Genomic DNA, 16703 nt, shown 5'->3' with positions numbered 1-16703 from the left:
CTTAGTGGACTAATCATGTTTGTAAGTTACGTTTTATGACTTTACAGGTGAAAAAGAGAGTTTTGCAAAATATTAGAGTTAAAGGGGAAAAAAGGAGCAATTTAGAGCATTAAGAATCATATGGGAGCTCATAGATAATTATGGAGAAAACCCAAGGTTTTAAAGCGATGAAAATATAGAACTTGGACTTGTTTTAAAGCTTATTTCAAAGCCCAAAGTAAATGGACCCGTTACTTGGATCAAAGCCCGCAAATAAAGAGTAAAAGATGGAGCAGAAAAGGAAAAATAGACATATGTGTCTAGGACGCATGGAAATACACTGTCCCTTGCGTCCAGACACTAAAACCAACCATACAGCTCCAGCTCTTAATGATTTTAGAAATGGAAGTTGGAATTGGAAGGAGGTCAATATGTAATAGGAAATTAGGTCCAAAAGCCCATGTTTGAGATGTTTCTAGAGCTCATTGTAACCCCTATATAAGGAACACCTCAGTGCCAGTTGTAATAGCCAATTCACATTCATTCTTCTTGTCTCCTGTACTTGAGGCAAAGAGAGGTTAATAATAAAAAATTTGGTTTTATGTTTATAGTAGAATAGGGTTTATGTTTTGCAATTTAATATCATGTGTCACACCCCGAATTTTGATAAATCAAATAAATATCTGACTCCTTGATATACGAGGTGTGATGACAACCTTAAATCTCAACCTATCGCATACACCATAATGTAACATAACACCAAAGTATATATATATATAATAATAATAATAATAATAATTAATAGTAAAAACAAATATATCATCATTATGAAAACTCGCGAATAAGGTTAAGTTAAAAACTCCCTCACTTAACAATTCCAAAATAAATAAAAACATTTGTCACAAATAATTTCCGCTACATCTCAAAGGAAAAAGAATGACATCTTATTGAAATAGCTAACATAAATCACGAACAACAAGCCACCTTCTCGAACGTCAACTAACCCTATCTAGGCTGATTGACTATGTTCATAAATGAACACACCCGATTAGCAAACATGCAAATCGGGTCAGCATTATAAACAGTGCTGATATGAGTAGCCTTCGTTATAAAACAACTTAAATATACATATATTAATAAGGCAGTCAGTTCCTTCACCGAAGCACCTTAGTTTAAGGTAGTTAGTTCCTCTATGGAGGCACCTTAGCTTGTAGCTAATAACAAATAAAACTTATGCTACACTTACCTCTATGCATGCTCTATCATAGAGTGGGTCATCTCTCCAAAAACAATTAGCATAACCCACTCTCCTACAAAACAACCTTTAGCTGTAATATCATAAAACAAAATGTAACGTGTAAGTCTTAAGATAATAACTATGCAAGAGGAAATGATCATTTCAAGAACATTTAACAAGTGTCCCTAGCAGCGTGTCGTTTCTATGTCTTACCTAGTCCAATCTACCACAATCGCTCCCCTCAATCGAGCCGAACATGCACATCCGCATGCCTTTCTCACATAATAGAACCACTCCATGCGAAGTTACCCTATGCGGGATGTCGCATACCAGGTAACCCCCACATAGAAGCCAAAATTATGTGAGTAAGCCTTTACTAGACATAACATATTGTACGTCTCGTTTTGAATTGGTGACGAGATAATCAAAGCCATCATTTGGCTACAAGGGCTCAAAGTTCCCTTAAAGTCATGTCTCTTAAAAGACAACTTTCACATTTATCACAAGAGTTATGGTAGCTAGGGGGTAAGGCGATTTTGTGATCTAAAATTTCTAGGTGTCACTTTAACTTGTCAATGGAAAGTCCATCTAAGTATTCACATTTAAACATGTCTCAAATTTATCCAAAGACATTGCCATACTATTTCATAGCAATGCAATCATAAATATAACGCCAACCTTATTTACGTAACCATTCCTCAAAAATGTTGCATACAGGACACACACCTTAAAATAACAATGATATTATATCATTAATAAAGGGAGTCGGAATGACTAAGAGAATGTAACATAACACACCATGGCATTGGTAATTAATTAATATAGCATATTTTAAATGTACTAAATAATCATAAAAAAAATGTTGTTGCAGATCACTATATAGCATTTATAACAACAACTTTCATATTTACAGAAATGCCATCAATGTTTGGAAAGGTTACAGTACACATCATCATTAATCATAAGTCCTATAGTGCGAGCTATAATACACATAAGTAATGATTACAGTGCTACAATATGCGCTACAGTATATGCTACAACTATAGTTTACATCATTAATAATCACTCAGTAATTATTATAGTACTATAGTACATGCTACTACAATTTACATCATTAATAATCACAAATGCTACAACATGCGATATAGTGCATATTCATACATTTCATAAAGGGTCGCGGTATTTACACCTCACTTTATGGGATTGGCACCATTTTGACCAATCCCAAAGTATTGGCACCCATCCGTTAATCATATAAAAAATCACCCACAACAAGGAGTTGCCGCGAGATGACAAATCCATGGAAGGTTGTTGTTGTGAGTCATTTTTTGCTTAAATTTTTTTTTGATAGCCATCGCAAAAAAAGTCAGTTGTCATGAGATGGTTGTGTTCATCATAATGGAGTCTTTGCTTGTATTAATTACCAAAACTCATCTTCATCAACTTGATCACAAATTTTTCTTAGAGCGTATGAAAATATTTGCCGCGAGATAGTAAGACTGCCTCGATTGTACATTTTTTTTCATGGGTTTGATGTTGTTCTTGGAGCGTATGAAGAAGCTCTAAAGAAGAATATGAGGTATCTGTATCCCGTGTGTGTTCAAAATTTGAAGTGAAAAAAAAACATAACAAAAAAATCTTCTATGGAAACTCGCTGTCGTGGAATGTGGGATCTCGCGGCAACCCAATGCCGTGGAATGTGAGATCTCGCGGCAACTCATTGTCGTGGAACTATCGGGCATATGGGGTGCAAAAGGACATATAGGAAATAATGATTATTAATGTACCCTTTTGCCAAAGGGGTGCCAATCCCATAGAGTGGGGTGTAAATAGTGCGACCGTTAACTTTCAGAAAAACAAAGTTTATAGCACTTAATAAAAACAATGTGATTTATTAAAAGCAAAGCAAAATTTGTTGGTTGCATAGCCATTAATGAAATTAGCAAACATGCACGCTCGATGAGCGTTGTATTCGGAGTGGTTGTGCATTCAGAAGAGAATGTCGTTATCCTGAATTTATAAAGAGAATTATACTCTCAAATTCCTGGACTCCTTTAATGTAATTTCAAGAGAGTGGTTACTTTATAGATAGAAATCTACAGCATATTTGTAGCAGCTGAATCAATACCAAAAAGGTATCCAAAGTTCCATGTCTTAGGGTCCCCAGAGTTTTATCGGTTCTCTGGGCTCAACTCTTATTTTATGTTTGGTTTATACTATTGTATACAAATCACATGCAACAACAAAAACAGCAAAAAATAGAACATTCTCTGTATAGAGTTCAGCTATGGTGATTTACAGGTTTCCTGCTTAAAGTAAAATATAGTTTCTCTCCATTATCTAGAGCACAGGAGAGCAATGGAATACATAACAGTTATATCATTTCCCCTAATCTTCAAAAACCAGTAAAATTAATAATACCGTCAGCGATTTAGCACGGCAAATATGCAGATTTAACCCTCAAACTTGTTAATTTTTACTACTAACCCACCCAAAGTTCACTTTAGGCAATTTTAACCCTGTACTTGTAAAATGTATCCAACTCTATTTTTCAAGTTCATTTCCGGTTTTCGAAAACATTTTTCCAGTTAAAATTTCAACATATATAGATAACATTTCTTTGAAATCCTCGACATAGAAGTCTGGTCCCATTACAGAGCCCATTAGATGGGTCGAGATTTCTAAGAAGTAGAATTGAAACTCCTAGTTTCAGCGTCAACTTGTGTGGGGCCAAACCACCTATTGATATGGAGGTAAAGAATCCTGTTGATATAGATGTCGAGGGTGATTCTCAATCGAGTCGAATTAATAGAATGTTATATCCTCACCCGGTAACATTTGAATGACTATATCGTTAAGCTGATCAACAATTATTTGTTAGAGTCAGCAAAGCCCTATGAGCTATGTAGTTCCTATCATGAGCATTTTCTGGTAGTGCCGGAAAAAAAACAGATATCAAGTGAAACAGTGAACGCTTATCCTCCTATGGAACAATTATGTCATTTGAAATCTTGATCATATCGTCAAGTATGTAAGGCTCATTGCTGTCACCTATATATAATAGCATATCTGAAAAAGTTGGATCAGACTTAGCTCGCAAGTTTTCTGTCAGATGAATTACTTCGACATTCTCCCATAAGTTAGATTTTGTGATACATGCATTGATCTTTTTTGCAATAGTCTCATGAGGAACAACAGGGAGGACTTTTCGAAAGTCTCCACCTAACACAAAAATCTTTCCGCCAAAAGGTAAGTTGGAGCCTGCATGCACAAAAATATGTACCTAGGTCTATGCAATTGATTTTAGAGTCGCCACTAACTTTATTAAGGAAAAGTTGAGTAAAACCTATATGAAGGACTAGTCCCTCGAACGAGATGATTATTGGGTTCGGGAGTCAAGGTACGATGTGGGAAGGTGTTAGGCACCCACACTCGCATGGTAAAACCAGTCTTACTTCTATAAAAGTCTAATGTTTTGAGATAAGTGAATGAAGAAAGCTTAAAATTTTATTACCATGTTGGATGATCTTTGCTAAATTATTTAAAAGATAATAACTATATGCTATAATAAGACTAAAAAATAATTCGAATATGCAATGCTAAATGAAGAAAAAAAGAAAAATGTCACCTTGTTTGGAATGTTGCCTCATACTTGATTGTAGATTGATTGATTAATTGTTAATGAACAATGATTGATTGTTGATGAATAATGATGATGAACTTGATCTTCAATTGACAACTTTGATTTTTGGATTGAAACAGGTGATTTAGGAGAAGAAACAACTTTTGGTGAAATGGAGCTTCTACTCAGGATTGAATTAGGAGAAAAGATGGCTAAAATGAAGAACCAGAAAGAAAAATGAAGAACATTAAAGAAAAGAAGACTACTAGGCTAATAGCTCTGAATAACTAACTGAAGATGTTTTTTTTGTGGGTGAATGAGACCCCTATTTATAAGGCATGGATTCTAATATAGTAATAATTTTGATCCAATGGTTGAGTTTTGATTAAGAAAAATTCAATGGCTTGATATCTTTCTGAATGCACCTCCTAAATCTGGCCCTTGATTCAAGAGGTGAGATAAAGGGTGCGATCTTGGCCTTTTATTTTTAGGTTTTTGTTGATGGATTAGGTCAAAAAATAAACCCTGGAGGTCCTCAATATGCCCACAATCTAGGGTTTCCAAACATAGCTCCAAAATGGCATATTCTCTAGAATATTCTTGATTTTAGGGATCAAATCAAATCAAACAATTAAGAAAGTTTATCTAGGGTTCGAGATGCTTGAGAGTAGTCTAGAAATCCTAATGAAAAGTTTCAACACGATCTGGATCCACAGCCCACGAGCATGGGTCCAAAATCCATAAAAAAAGGCCCATTTTAACCATTTTCTTAACACTAAAAATTCCCTTTGACCAGGTCAAAATTAGGCAAACCCTTCTTCACAAACGTTGATCCTTAATCGATTAGGAAGGCCCATGAACTCTTAAAAATACCCTTGGGTCGAAATCTTACTCCAAAAATGTATTGCACTTAACAGCGCGCACAACGAGATAGGGCAAGATTAAGGTTTCTGAAATCCAAAAGGAACCTAGGAAATCTTGCACTCATTTCGAAGGATATTTTAGGGGGAATTCAAATATAAAATAATCTCATCCAAAGAAAGAGTGAAAAATTCGAATTTTGGGCTCCAAAGGGTTATAGAGGCATTTTGGTCATTTTTAGTTCAAAATTCATAATGCAATGAAACTTCAGCCATAGCTAGAACATGATGAGGAGAGTCTAAAGACACTAATAGAAGATGAAAAGAAAGAAGTTTGATATAGAAATGAAGACTCTAGAATGTAAATCACCTTATATGATCAAATCTAATTCAAGGTAAAATCGTGAATGAATTATGACTGGAGTGCAAAAATGGGGTGTCTACAAAGCCAGTTAAATCTTTGGGTTATTTAGACTTTAGTCCTACTTTTTATGGGGTATTTAGGCTTTAGTACTAAAATTATCGATTATTAGGTTTTAGCCCTACTTCCATCTTCAATTTTCTTAAATGACCAAAATACCCTTAGAGCATGTTTATCACGTGACTTGAAATTGCATAAAAGTAGGACCAAAACCTAATTTACCCAATTACATGAGGGGTAAATCCTAAAAATGAGATTCGACTACGCAACACAATGTTGCGTTCATTGAGTCCTTTGAATTGGAGTGCTACATTTATAGGATAAAAATAAAAATACAAATATTGACGAGTCGTATGTTTAATACAAATATATAGTGAAGAATTTACCGCTCGAATTGAGGTTCTTCTCTAAAGAGAGTGTCACGTAGACAGAGAGACCTTCCAGCTTAGAAAAGCCCAAGCCCATAAATAGTTTTAGTGAGCTCATAATCTACTACACAGAGTTAGTTTTACAAGTATAGCCCCGCTTTTAAAATGTTTATGATTAAAACTAAATAGACATTATTGTATTAAACTAGTGCTCCAGTAGGGCTAAACTAAAAAAAATAAAAAATAAAAAAAAATAAAAAATGAAATCTCCGCCCACTCGTCTTCTCTCACGCACTCATAATCTGAACGAAATGGGGGGAGTGAGAAGAATTTTCCCTTATTATCTCATCTAATTCACCAAGATGAAAACTATCAATGATCGAATGGCAGATGTAATTTATGTAGGAAACTTATTATAAAATTATATTTATTGTTAAGTAAACAAGAAAATCAAATTGATACAACAAATATGTCATGAACAAACCTTTAGTTCAACAAACTAACTTAATTTACCAATGATTAAATTCGATCCTAGTGATAGTCACTATGTCCTTATTAAAACAAATTTGCTCCCACTCGGTGTCAAGGTTGATGAACAATTGTCTCCTAAGACATAACGGATTTCAATCCAATGAATGTAGCACTCCAATTCAAAGGACTCAATGAACGCAACATTGTGTTGCATAGTCGAATCTCATTTTTAGGATTTACCCCTCCTGCAATTGGGTAAATTAGGTTTTGGTCCTACTTTTATGCAATTTCAAGTCACATGATAAACATGCTCTAAGGGTATTTTGGTCATTTAAGAAAATTGAAGATGGAAGTAGGACTAAAACCTAATAATCAGTAATTTTAGGACTAAAGCCTAAATACCCCATAAAAAGTAGGACTAAAGTCTAAATAACCCTAAATCTTTTAGTGTTTTATCCAACACTTTAAACGCATGGCAGTGTGTCATTGTTGCCTCGTCCCAAATAATGAGACCGGACTGATGTAGCAATTCAGCAAGAGGGCTTCGTTTACCAATTTGACACATTGACCTTGCACTTATGGGCACAGGTATCTTAAATCTCAAGTGCATTGTGACCCCTAGGAAGCATGGTAGTTGCAAGACCCGAGCGCGAATTTGATGTTGCAATTGCTATGTGGCCATTGCTCCTCAAGTAAGCCAAAATGGAGCGGTATAGAAAAGTTTTATCGGTGCCACCCAGACCATCAATGAAGTATATACAGAGCTTTCATGACGATCAACCGAATGTATAATTGTACGGAATGCATAAACTATCAATAGATGATAAATCCTCTGGAGGTATGACCATGGGTCTTTCTTTTGCAATTAGACTGTGAAATTTAGAATGATCATCACTATCAGTAGAAGGTGCTGGCAAATCATAGCTAGAAAAATCTTTCCATTTTCAGCTAAAAATGTTTCTAGCTCCCTAAGCAAACGATTAATTGTAGCACTTGGGTCGGTTGTGGAAGGATAGTCCTCTAGCATATATGGGTAAAATTCATTCCACAATTCATGAACACCAACTGGGTTGCAGTATACAAATATATAAACAAAAAAATTTATTAAGGCTGAAGGCATGTGTATTGATGTCGCTTCAATCAAGCACTCAACGTATGGAATCATCACACTCTAGAAGACCTCATAATTCAGCAGCTTCTTTAAGTGTTGTGCACACCTATGAACCAACAGTTTTAAGATCTTCAAAAGAAGTAAGACCCCTGACATGATTCAGAAGAATATGTAAGTACTTCTCATTATCGGATAGATGTACAGTGCGTAGTTGACCAATCACCTTCAAATTGTTCCTTCTTTTCCGCCAATGCTTATTTGACTTGTTCCATGTATAATGTTCAGGGAATTCTTTGTATAGATATTGTCTTGCTTCAGGGTCAACAACATTAGTCTGAAAGAACATAGTTCGAGATGTTCTGTCATCTACCATTAAATCTTTAATATTTTGATCTTCCGAAAAAATAACTTGATGCATATTGGGAATATGGATTTGTAAAGCATAAACAGCAGGGTACATCCTATTAAGGGGAAACCTTATAATTCTCCATAATGACTCTTAAGGAAATACTCACCGTGCATCCATAAATTGTTTGATTTCATCGTGGTCATGTGAAGCAGTTGTGCTGACCCCCATGGAAACTCGATCAAAATCCTTGTAGACATATTTATACAAATACTCGATGGATTTGATGCTTGAGAACACTTCAACATTTATATGACAATCATACTTTAAGAGTAACCATGGGTTGTAGGGGACAACCCAACGATTATCAACAGTAACATCATCTAGCAAAAAACTTCAACCGTTATCACATCGTTGGTAAATAGGGTAAGTGTCATTTCCCTGGAAACTTATTGCGGAGAAACCCTTTGGAAATCCTTTCTTAAATACCCCATTCTTCATGCAAACAGAAACTGGATTTACTTCACCACAGGGACCATGTATCATATGCTTAACAACAATATATATTATATAAATCAAGTTCACTAATGGGATAAGGTATTTTAGCTTGGACCACCCGGTCGAAATTATCTGGAGTAATTAGTTTGTTAGCCTCAATGAGTATCAGGAGCATATGTGCATGTAGAAAACCTCACTTCTTGAACTCAATGACATGGACATGTGCTACAACGAATTTTACCCAAGACTCCAATTGAGAATAAATCATTTTTGAGCTCCTCCAATTTTTCATATAAAACTCTTATAGTCCATCGAGGCCTATCTTGTGGGAGCTAAACAGGTAGAAGTCAACGTGTTATATTGACCCAGTTCAGGTTGCAAGTTATGGTGAGGAAAATGTCTAGTTTTACAAATTTCTGAACCTGAGCCATCGCATCATGGTACCATTTGTGCATATCCCTAGGGCTTTCAATATAGGATGACAATAAAATAGTCCTTTGTCCAATGTTAGCTAGTATGGGAAGAAAGAATAAATAAATAATAAATAAACAAATAGACAAAGTGTAAGCAAGTCACTAACATAGGGAAGAAATTTATTGCACCTGCATTTGTCTCTCCAGAGGCCATTAAATCTTGCAAACCTTGATACAATTCAGCTCTAATAGTATGTTGATTGTCTCGAATATACCGAAGCTGCTGCGTGGATATCATCACATAAATGTCAACAACAAACTATTGCAGAAGCTGACCAACACGAAGTAGGGGTGAATCATAATCAGATCTAATATGTTTTAGCAAAATGTGGATATAGTGAATGGTTGAGAATTCTAACCTATATAAGAACTTTTGATTTAATAAATCATCCTGGAATTTATGAATACATTTCACAAGAGAAAGAATCTCTTGTTTTATTGTAGAATAATTAATCTGAGCTTTTTTCCAAGTTCCCGAGGTAAAGCAGATTAATTCTTATTTATTAGTTGAGGGTTCTTCTATTTTAGGATACCACCAAAACCAATATTGGAAGCATCCGTTTGAACAATCTTAAATAGGGCAGGGATCGGGTTGGTTTCGAGTCAGTTTCGGCTATATCCGAATCCGAATAGTTTCACAATATCCGAACCCGAACCTGATTAAATCCGAAATTTAATATCCAAACCTGACCCGATCGTATAACACTAAAAATTCAAAAAAAGCCCAAAAATTATATCCGAACCCGAACCCGACATACCTGGATCTGAATCCGACCCGAATACATAAACTAATATGAAAATTGACCCGAACCCAATGTATTTGGTAATTGGGTTGGGTCGGATTCGGGTCTACCTGACCCGATTCCCTGCCCTAATCTTAAACCACTAAAAATTAGGTAAAGATAAACAAGGTAATTGCTTTGCTTTAAGCTTGATCTTTTGTACTGCTAGAGTATGTGCTGGACTCTAGGCTGATGGAATCTTGGTGAGTCTGGAGTATAGGATAGATGTATCCTGTGAAAGATTTTTATAGTAGTCTACCAAATAATTTAGACTACCAAGAAATCTCTGTAATTGAGTCTTGTCTAAAATTTCATCAGGAAATTTAGATGCAAACTCAATACTTTTGTCTATAGGAATAATTTTCCCCTTAGTAATGTTGTGACCAAGAAAACGAACAGTTGTTTGAACAATTTCATTTTAGGTGCAAACACTACTAAACCATTTCTTTTGATAAGATCTTTAAAAAATCTTTAAATGTTTGATATGCTATTCCAGAGACTTAGAATAAATTAAAATATCATCAATATAAACAATAGAAAAATCCGAATAAGGATTACAAATATCATTCATAATGTTCTTGAATTCTGAAGGAGCATTTTTCAAACCAAATGCCATTACCGTCCATTCATAATGTCCAAAAGGTACAGTAAAAGCAGTTTTATGCCTATCTTCAGGAGCGATCTACACTTGCCAATACCTTGATTTAAGGTTAAACTTAGAAAATATAATTGTTGTAGATAAGTGATCTAATAAATCATTTTTATTAGGAATCGGATATCGAATCCATTGTAACGCATCATTAAGAGGTTTAAATTTAATGACTAATCTAGGAACTCGTTCTTTCTCAGCTGCTTTATTGACATAAAAAGTTGTACAACTCCAAGGAGACTTGCTTTTAGTGATTAATTTTTTATCCAGAAGGTTCTTAATTTCTTTTTGGCAAAGTGCCAAATAATCAACTTTCATCTGACTAGGTCTAGCCTTAGTGGGAATAAACTTTTCATTAAAGCTTTGCTCATGAAGTAAAGAAACAATATGCTTCTTTCTTTCCCAAAAAGCATTGGGGACCTCACTACAAACTTCAATAATGAACTTATTTTTTATCTGTTCAATTTGTAACTGAAATTCCTTAGTGCTTAGTCTTTGTTGCAATTTTAAAGAAGTTATTTCTTATTTGAGAAAGTTTAATTGACTTTCTTTAGTGATTAAATTATTATTAATCACTTGAATCTTTTTATGCACAAGAGGAGTTATAAACTCAAAAATGACTCTTTGATTATATATAGTTGTATGAATACCTTTCTCATTAATTTTGGTAATAGGTATAATAGAATTAAGAAAAGGATTTCCTAAAATAATATGCCTAGAAAGGTTCATCACAAGAAGAAAAGTAGAAGATAAGCAATGCCCATCTTTACAGATGAATACATTTGTAAGTTTGTATGCAATATGCATAGGAGTTCCACTAGCCGTCGAAAGATTTTGAGTAGATTTTTCAAAGTACTTAGTAGGTATTAAACCTTCTTGAATACTGTTCAAATCTGCTCCACTATCAATTAGAGTTATATGATTAGTGAGAGTATACTCATTATTGATTACTAAAATAATATAAACATTCCATTTTTGGAACACAAAGTCATAAAGAGATATTAAAGATATATTATCTTGGACCTTCTTATGTTGCTGGATAGCATTATTATTTAAAAGATTTTTATTAATCTTTAAAGCTTTTATCTCTATCTTAAGGTTATTAACCTAATACTATAAATCATGAATATTAGTAATACGAGATTTACTGGATAAGACATCCAGGCAAATAGGATCAGGTAATCTCATAGTATTATGAGTACGAAGATTCTGTAACGTCATAAAATTCTGAAGATAATTAAGATTATAAATCTTTTCCTACTGATTAATCTTGAATTTTCTTATCTTCAATAAATTTTGATAATCATGTGGCTGAGTAACACAAGGACCAGTTTTATGCCCATAACGATCACATTTATGACAAAAGTGAAGAGCTTTGTCTTTAGGCCTGTGTCTCTTCCAATGCTGCTTCTCTTTAAGACTTTTATTTTTCTTAGAAGTCTTAGGTCTGTTATCTAGCTGTGGTAAACATAGCTTATTAATACCATTAGGCTTAACCAATATATTATGCTCTTCAGGTGGCTTAATATATTTCACAGCTTTAAGACTTTCTTTCAGCTTTAAAGATGCTGGTGGAGGATGAACAGATGTCATATCTTTTTCATTAGAAGTTGACCAATTCTTGTGTTGAATCTCTAAAACACCAATATAATTATCTGCAGATTTAGACTTAATATATGTTTGAACCTTAGATTATACAAGATTAATATCTAATTTGGCCTCATATTTTCCCGATTGCTTAGGTAAATCTATTTTTATCTCAGATTTTGTTAATTTATTAGATAAAGTAATAATCTTATCTGGTAAATGATTATTATCTTGTTTTACCTGTCTAGTAGGTAAACTAGGTTTTACCCTATCAATTAACACATCACCTTTTGATAATATACCTTTGGATCTTAAATGATCCTTAACATCCTGTTGTAGAGTAGCAGTTTTAACACTAGAATTTAGAATGTAATGATTCTGATATCTAAGACAAAACCATTTAGCAAGAGTTGTACCAATATTCTGGTACTATTGAAAATTATTTTGATAATCTTTAACAAGAGGTTTCAATTCTGTAGGAGTAAAATATCTACTCAACTCCTTATATTTTAACTTATAATATTCATTTGTTTCATATGGTGTATAATCCATTACAAAAAAAATTCCATTTCTGATGTTGTGGGAGATTCCCTAGCGTTCTGTCTGTAAATACTATGTGGTATTTGTTGATTAGAGATACGAATCTCTTCTACAGATTGATTGTACTGAGATAATGATTCAGCTTCACATACTGAATGCCTAGAAGATTGTGGTATAGAGATCTTATAGGATGATCTCGAGGACAAACTTCTACTAACAAAGGGTTTCTTAAAATTTAATATAACTTCTCCTTCTGTTGATTGAATTATTTGATCTAAATCATTATTAATGATTGGTTGCGGTTTAACAGCATTTCTGCAAGTTCATGTTTCTGGAAATTGGATTTCACTCCAAGGAATCATCCTAGGTGTTGTTACACTAGAAGTTAAAAGATTTGTGTCAATTAACACAGTCTTACCTGGTGTAGTTTTATGTCGTGTATTCGGAGTTAAAGCTTGTAACACCTTATAATAAATTTTGTAAGTAATACCAATCACTTCAGATCCAGGTAAAAAGCTATAACCTTTAGCCTGAATTTGCAATGATATAGAATCATATAAATTTCTATCCGTTAAAGACAAACTTAAATTAGGATAGAAATCAAAATAGACTGGTCCATGACAAAGACTAGTGTATGAACAGAAATTCTCACTTCTAAGATCCTAGGTCTTGGTTTTTTTTTCCTCTCTTTTTCTTTCTTTCCTCCCTTCCTTTCTTTCCTACTGTTCCTTTTTATATCACCACTCCTCTCCTTTCCTCCTTTGACATGCCTCGCATCCTTCGGTCCACCTTTGCACACCTGTCCTCTTAGGGTTCCGCGACCCCGCTTCAGTACCCCCGTTCCTTTCCCTTTAAGTTGCCTCTTCTTTGACTTTGACTGCACTTTTCTCACGCCTGCATGCGGCTGTCCCTTTTCGGGGTGCGCGATCCGCGATCCGGTGATTCGCGCCTCTACTTTCGTACTCTACTTCAGGTTAGCAGACACGTCACCTCGGGTTGCGGATTTACATGGATTTGCGGGCCGAGACTCAATAGCTGGCAGCCTACCGAGCTGTCTTGTCACCAATCAACCATTCAAACCCTTCTGACAACCATGTTAGCTCCTGCCTAGACCTCCGGGCCTTTGCAACGTGTCCCTAGGCACGTGCCTTGTGGTGCATGCCCAACTAACCCTGTCTCTTCGATTCTTGCGATGCCACGCATTTACCCCTGAATGGCCCTCTTTGCCACATGCGTTCTCCCTTTTACTATTTTGCCCTTGACTTATCAAATCCCACCCAAACGCCATCATTATGCACCCCTCCATCTTCACAACTCTTCACTTTTCTTTTCACACCCTGCCTTCATTTTCTATCATTCCCTTTTTCTTTCATTTCCTTCCTTGCGTGCACCTTGCTTCTGTCCTGCTCCCACCGGTGAAGCTACCCTTACATCCCGCTTCCGCTCCACTTGGCGACTACTCTCCTTATTTAGGTTTGCGTCTGCACCCCTTAGTCTCCCTTTTAGTGTAAGTTCGCTGGTCAAGTTTACATTTCTCTTTTTCTCTTTTTTCTGTTTTTATCTATCTCTTTTCTTTCATCTTTCATTCATTATCCCCTTCATTAGGTACCCATCATCACTCTTATCCCCCTTCTTGTTCTGTCTATTCCATTTTAGTACCATGTCTGGCTCCAATTCTGGTGGCTCCTCCACTTCCAGATCTACCAGATCTGCATCCTCGACCTCCCAATCATCCGGCTCTTCCGCTGAATTTGGATCTTCTGGCCCCTCCGCAGACCAACCAGAGTCCCTTCCCAATGAGTCAACCCATGCGGCCACTGCCCCATCAACCTCTGGTAGATCCTCCGCGCTACCTCCCCCTCCATCTCACTATCGCAGACCAAATCTGGCTGCTGTGCAGGCTGCATATGATATCCCTGAGGACGTAGCCTTAGAAGATATGCACGGGGTCACTCATTTTCCACATCTAGTACCACCGCGGCCTAGGTTTTTGGTAGCAACCGTGGGGCAAATAGCGGCTGGTCTCCACTTCCCCTTGTCTTTGTTAGATGTTGAAGTCTGCAACCACTTTAACATTCTGCCGTGTCAAGGCATCAGTAAATTTTGGTGAATCATGTACGCCGCCAACCATTACAATACAACGAATACCCCGCAGATTAGCCTACAGGACCTTACTTCCCATTATTTTATCAAGAAAAGCACCAAGTTTGGGAGTGTGGGGTATCAATCTTTCTGCGTGCGTCTGCAGAAGAAGTCATTTGTTATCCGCGTCACCACCTCTGACAAGGTTTGGCATCACTATCCCCTATGTGTATGGGAACTTCCTTTCCGCTGATTTTCCCCCTGAACTGTCCTTGAGGCACTCCCATTTTCTCCACAGCAATGAGTGGAGTCGATTGCTTTGTTTGCTTCATACGTGGTCCTCACCTTGACATGTCTCTTCCTCTGCTTTTCAGGTTGGAATCTAGATTCTCACTCCCAGATATACACTGGTGTTTTCTCTGAGATTTTCAACAAACTCCAAAGCCTACGGGCCTGCCAGTGTGACGTCCTCGGCATTGACCCCGACAAAGGGAGTCCACTCCTCCGAGACCCTTCCCTCAAGGACATTGGCCAATATCGCGGCCCTCTATACCTTCTGCCCCTGCCCAAAGAGAGGAAACCCAAACCATCTCCCCCTAAAAGACGGAAAGTAAAGGCCTCAGTCCATCGGTCTTTCGGTTATACCATGAAGATCTCCCATAGCCAAGCTCTCTCCCAGAAAGCCGTTGCCTCTCAAACTTGTAAGCCCTCAGTTCGCTCTTCCTCAATCCCCCCTACTACAGTCCCCAGGTCTTATTTTTCCATAGTTGATTGGGAAGACGATTTTCCCCCTTTGCAGGCACTTCCGACAATATGGATGTTACCAAGCTCAAGCTTTGGGAAAGTGATTCTGATGGTGAGGCGCCTAACAACACAGCGGCTAAGGGCCCTCCTACTAAGAAGGCCAAGACCACTGCCCCTAGTGCCCCCGCTCCTACCTCCCGACCAGCATCACCGCGACCATCCTCCCGCCATACTGGCAAAGAGGCGGTCCCCATTGGTCCGCTGCCCGCAGGGCCTGCGGAAATCTGGCATCCTCAGTTCAAGGCCAGAGACTGTGACTTCACCACTCGTGACTCCGCACTGGATAACCCAGCGGTGGCCGCGTCCCTCCTCTTCAGTTCCCATCTCCCTAGGGATCAAGTTTATGGGGATTCTGGCTCCTTCTCCTCCCACCGGGCTGCGATCTACATTGGCTGGGAAAGGGTATGCTCCCCATCCTTTTCCTTTCCTTCTTTGCTGCTTACTTTTTTCTAACTTTGTCTTTATCTTCAGCTAAGCCTGGACGTGGGTTACGTGATTTGAGGTCTAACCAACACCCTAGACTCATTTGAATCTGTGAAAGCTGAGATCCACAGGTCGGCGGGGTGGAAAGCGAAATACGCTCAACTGGAGAAGGAAAGAGATGACGCCCGTCTCGCGGCCTTCAATCATCACAAAGAGCTCCAGCGTGAAGAACAAGTCCATAGGGACGATATGGCCGACGTCACCTCACAGCTGGAGAGTCAGAGGGAGGCCGATAGGGCCACCGATCAGGCTGACCTGGAGTAGTGGTTGAAGGATGCCGCTGAACACTTCAAGGCCCTGGCCGCCAAGAAGATCGCCCGAGAACTAAACCAACACCTAGAAGCTCTAACTGCCGCCGGATGTCTTCTCCCAGAATAGTCTCTTGCTTTG

This window comes from Coptis chinensis, chromosome 5 (genome assembly GCF_015680905.1).
Source record: "Coptis chinensis isolate HL-2020 chromosome 5, ASM1568090v1, whole genome shotgun sequence".
Lineage (NCBI taxonomy): Eukaryota > Viridiplantae > Streptophyta > Magnoliopsida > Ranunculales > Ranunculaceae > Coptis > Coptis chinensis.
The sequence above is the reverse complement of the archived record's forward strand: the minus strand, read 5'-3'. Positions refer to the sequence as shown.